Genomic DNA, 6000 nt, shown 5'->3' with positions numbered 1-6000 from the left:
CTGCCCCCGACAGCCGGCCCAAGAAAACAAAACGCATCTGTCAAAATGAGGCGGACAACTATAGAAATCCCGGTGGCACAGCTCACCAGGCAACAGATAGAGAACCTGACAGATGAACAGATAAGAAACCTGTCAGAGGCTCAGTTCTGGGCCATTGTTATCAGGTGGCTTACAGAATTCACAAAAGAGCAGGAAAAAGATATGAAAGAAGCGAAAAACTTTCATAACGAAAGGAACAAAACCACATACGAGACAGACGGTGAGGGAAAAAAATCCAGAGTTCATTTCAACAAACTGGAATATGGAGAAGGAACAAGCAGTCAACCAATGCAGCGAGAGGAAATGGGAAGCAACAATGAGAGGATCAGAAACCTCTGGGACAGCTATAAAAGGCCCAACATAAGAATCATTGGTTTGCCAGAGAGTGAGGAAGATGAACTAGAACTTGAAAAATTGAGTGAAAATATAATAAAGGAGAACTTCCCAGACTTGGGGAAGGGAATAGACTTGCAGGTCCAGGAAGCAAGGAGAGTTCCCAAGAGACTGGACCCAGGGAGAACCACTCCAAGACACATTATAATCAAAATGTCAAAAATTAAAGATAAAGAGAGAATCTTAAAAGCAGCAAGAGAGAAGAAAAGAATTATGTACAAAGGGGTCCCAATTAGACTATCAGCTGACTTCTCAAGGGAAACCCTACAGGCAAGAAGGGACTGGCAAGAAATATTCAAAGTAATGAAAATCCAAAACCTACAACCACGAATACTCTATCCAGCGAAATTGTCATTCAGAATAGAAGGACAGAGAAAGTGTTTCCAGGACAAAATAAAACTGAAAGAGTTCATTAGATCCAAACCACTGTTATATGAGATGTTAAAGGGACTGGTTTAAAAAACAGAAGCTAGGGAGATGAAACAAAGGCAAACTAAACAGGCAACGAGAGTGGAAAAGGAACTATAGGTACGGGAAGCATATTGGGGGGAGGTCAACAGGGAGGGGGAATGGGGAAAGGGAGGGAGATGATATAGGAATTGGGGATCAAGGTAGGAGGGAATGGAATAGACGGAGAGAGGTTGGGAGGAACTGTATGCACAACTAATGGACATAATCTAAAAGGGGGGGACAACTGGAGGGAGGGGGGCCACTGGGTGGAGGGGAGCAGAGGGAAGGGAAATTGGCACAAATGTAATATTTTAATCAATAAAACACATTAAATCTGGAAAAATAAATAAATAAATAAAAAATAAAAAATAAAAACAAACCCAACTAAGCAAACAACCAGAACAGGAACAGAATCATAGGTATGGGGATCATTTGGAGGGTTATCAGCTGGGAAGGGGGAAGGGGAGAAATGGGGAAGTGGTGCAGGGACTAAGAAGCATAATTGGTTTGTACAAAATAGACAGGGAGAAGTTAATAATATAGAAAAGGGTGAAGCCAAAGAACTTATATGCATGACCCATGGACATGAACTAAGGGGGGTGGGATTGCTGGAGGGAAGGGGGTACTGGGTGGAGAGGAGGAAAGGGAGAAGAAATTGGGACAACTGTAATGGCATAAGCAATAAAATATACTTACAATGGTGTATAAGAGTGTTTGTTTTCTCACATCTTATCAAAACTGGACGTTTCATTATCACACACTTTAATTTTTACTAATCTCATGGATGACAATAGCATCATGTTTTTTACATGCCACTATTTATTTTTATGAAAAAAAAAAGATAGGAAATGTATTACCTGAGTATTCTTTAAATTTAATCATGTTTAATTCATTTGACAGACCCTGAACAGTAGTAGCCATTTGCCCACAAATAGTTATGATTGGTTGATGGGGAGTAAAATCTTAATATTTTATTTAATCTACACTTATTTTGTATCTTGCATGCAAAATACCAATAACAATAGCAATCATAATGATAGAATTTAGAAAACAAAACAATAATAAAAATCTCAACATTATTATTCCAGGTGTTTAATATTTGTTTCAGATTTGTATCGGTCAGTAGACACCTGTTCTATTTTAAAATAATAAAAAAGCTAACAGACATTGAAACAGGTGTTAATGACATGTTTTAATAACATTTTGGTTTTATTTTTTAATATCAAAATATTCATATTCTAGTTAAATTACAGCAAACTAGCATATAAAAAAACTTCATCACTTAAATTTCAGTAAATTGTTAGAAAATGTTCAAATGATCAAAATCACAGTTTTTGAAGATGTCATTTTAAAAATAAGTAACCTTTTTTCTTTATTTTTGTTGCTGACACTATTACAGATGTTTTCATCCCCCTTCCCCTTTGGCCACCTCTACTCATCCCCTGCTGCCCTTCCTTTGGGCCATCACCATACTCTTGTCCATGTTCATGGGTCATGCGTATATGTTCTTTGGCTAATACTGCACCTTCTTTCATCCAATACCCCCTCCCCCTCCCCTCTGACAGCTCTCAGTCTGACCAGGTATCCAGGCCTCTGTTTCTATTTTGTTCATCAGTGTATTTTGTTCATTATATTCCACATAAAAAACTTTCAATAGTAGTTAATAAAACCCAGGTGCCCTCAGAAGGTGGTAGCTTCATGTATGTCTAGTACCAAAATAAAAACAGGAAGTTTTATAAAAAGATAATTGAAGTTAAAATTTAATCAGGTAGGCATGCGTAGGGCGACCAACAACATTGAATTGGAGAAGATATAAAATAACGTTTCCTCTCCTAGTGTAGGTTGAAAATAAGAAAATTTTTATAGGAGTTTCTTAACAACACTATACACAGAAATGAGAATTAAATTATTGATCAACTGAGAAAGAAACACAATTCTAATCAGTTCTTATATGATCTCAAAGAGTGCCAAGTAATTTACCAAGTTTTGACTCAATATTTGTCCAACTATTGTTTTTTCAGTGTTACATGCTCCTCTTGTTGATGGGGTATGACGGTGAGTATGCATAATAGGCATGGCCCTGCCCTGTAGGGAAGTTACAATCTAACAAAATAAAAGATAAAACTTGTGTAAAGAAAATCTAATGAACAAACAGCACAAACAAGGAAAATGGGGACAGGCTCATAGGTGGAGAGCAGGACAGCTCAGGTGGAGGGAGGCGGGGGGGGGCGGGGTGGAGGGACTGAGCAAAAACAAAGAAGGACTCATGGGCGTGGACAACAGTGTGGGGATTGTGAGGGGGGGGTATAAGGGGACTAAATGGTCATGGGAAAAATACCAAAAAAAGTACAAAGAAAAGTCACAAACTTCCCCTAAAAATGGTAATGGATTTTAAGATTAAGAAAAACTAGATAAGGTAATAGTTTACATACTATTCAGCAAGCTAGAGCCACCCTATTATTATCAATGCATTAGTAATGGTTTTTCCCCTGGCTGGTTTGGCTCAGTGGATTGAGCGTCGGCCTGCGAGCTAAGTGTCGCTGGTTCGATCTTCCAGTCAGGGCACATCAGAGAAGGGAAACTCTGACTCCAAAAAACCTCCGCTGCCTTGCGGCATACCTCTTCAGGGGAAAGGCTAAGGGAGTAAACCCCGACAGAAAATCCGGAGCCGGAGTCCCTAAGGCGGTTTGACGTTGTAGTCAACACCGGCAACTCCTGCGGCGCACCTGAACCCAAGCTGTATTGACTCCGTCTTTCCCTTGGACCCTTCAGCTGCGAAGAGAGGGGGGGTCTGCTGCATGGGCAACAGCAGACCCTCCATATCACCCTGCCCAGGCTCTGTAGCTTCAGCTCCACTGGAGAGGACACTCCAGCGTCATCGCAAGATGTCGATTCAACACGGGAGGAGACAGATACCGTGTCACTCCCGAGTCGGACTGCACAGCCATTCTCGGCGGTGCAGATAGACTCTTAAGAAGCTACTCCATCGTCTCTCGAGACGGACGGCTGCCGACGACGAGTAATGGTTTTGCTCTAATTGTATTTCCAAGGCACTCAAACCTGCTCGCTAACATTGAAAATTTCATTAACTGCTGCTAAGATTCTTCCTTCCAAAACTTAAAATGGAAGTTAGAGTATAAGAATAATTAGGATAAATGAGAGTTAGCACATCTTTTCCTGGAAGCAGATCTTAGTATGATCTGCAGAGTGAGAGTCCTTATATTAATTTGTGGAAAGATATATTAAGAAAAGACTTGGGAAGTGATAGGTAAAGAAATGTATCCATTTCACAACTTTTCTTAAGAGGTAAACCTTACCAGAAAGATACCACATATTTAACCAGACCAGTCCTTGTCCTTTGCTATTATTAATTCCTACTTCTTTTTTATTATTTTATATGTCCACACTTTGTTTTTGATTTCCAGTTATATTATGAAGTAACTGATTTTTTATTAAAGTGTATAAGGCATGGAACTCACAAATTTGATACTTTTCCTTTAGATTTATTTGTACACACCTTCCACAAAATGCATAATCACAATTAGACATCAAAGGCAAACAAAAGATGCAGAGAAAAAAATAAGTTTGTGTATGTAATATTCTGTGCAGTGGTTACAAATAGAACATTTTAAGTTTAAGAATATTGATAGCTAACCTGAACAAATATTAAAAATTATAATATCATTACCTTTTATATTGAAAAAGATTCCTTTGATTTTGGGTGTATGCACCTAAATTGAATGTATGTAGCCTCATATTTGTATCCAAGATAGAAATCCATATAATCTGCTATTTTAGTGTTATTTCATTTTTTCCCTTTTGGATTCACTTAGCTACATGGTGCATAAAAATACAGTTTATTCATTTCACAGGAGGAGTCTATAATATCCTTGTGGTTAAGCATTCATAATAATGTATGATTAAAAGATGAAGGAAATTGTTCTAATCCTAGGGGAAATGAGTATATTCATTTCAGGATACTGACACTATAATTATAGGTATCATTGTTAAATGTAGGGAGGGTTGGTCATGGAGTCAAACTCTTTTAACTCTTGCTTGTACCTGTCAAATTTGAATGTTTACTAATACTTTGTTTTGGACTGCGTTAAAGGAAGATCTAAACAGCCCCAGTGAAAATTACTTTGTTTCCTGTTATAGGTTTAAACAGAATTCCAACCATGAAATGCTTGTACATATGTCATTAATCCTGAATAAAAGTTACCTTTTTTTTTTTTTTTTTTTTTGTAGCGGTTGATGTGGCTCAGTGGATTGAGCACCAGCCTGCAAACCAAAGGATCACTGGTTCGATCTCTAGTCAGGGCACATGCCTGGGTTGTGGGCCAGGTCCCTAGTTGGGGGTGTGAGAGGCAACCACACATGATGTTTCTCTCCGTCACATTCTCCCTCCCTTTTCCTCCTTTTAAAAATACATAAATAAAGTCTTTTTAAAAATTTAGCTATTTTTGCCAAATACTGAAAGAAGAAAGCACAAGTGAACCCTATGGTAAAGTGAAAATATTTATTTTTCAAGCAATACTTGAAAATAAAGTAATCTTAAAAGTAGCAGGTTTTTTTTTAAAATAAGAAATGTATCTTCTGAATAGTTCTTTAAATCATGTAGATAAATGTATATTGTCTTTAATACAAAATGAAAGCCAGTTAATAAAGGCTGGAAATGTAATTAGTACTTCAGGAATCTTTTTAATGTTGGTTTTTATATTGAATAATTACCATGAATATTGAGATTTATTTTCTTATGAATTTTATATGTCTTTTTTATATTAGGTTATTTGTTTATGTTGAAATAATTATTTTAACATAAGACTACAATATCCAAGAAACAATTGAACAGTGTTAACATATATTTTTAATTTTATAGAAGTCAAAACAAAAAGGGGAGGTGTCACATCTAATCCTCTCCCTTTAATAACCTTTAGTTATCAGATTAACTTCTCCAAAAAATAATTGACTATGAGGCCTAAATAAGCATGCTTTCACTTCTTTTCTTCTAATGGAAAACTCCCTTAAGTTAAATTTATTGTTGTTATTGTTGTTATTATTATTAGTTTGTGAGTGTATTTTAGAGAAAAAAGAATAACTCCCAGTGTGAAGCTTAAA

This window comes from Furipterus horrens, unplaced genomic scaffold, assembly GCF_987537825.1.
Source record: "Furipterus horrens unplaced genomic scaffold, mFurHor1.1.pri manual_scaffold_17, whole genome shotgun sequence".
NCBI classification, from domain to species: domain Eukaryota; kingdom Metazoa; phylum Chordata; class Mammalia; order Chiroptera; family Furipteridae; genus Furipterus; species Furipterus horrens.
This window is presented reverse-complemented; position numbering follows the sequence as displayed.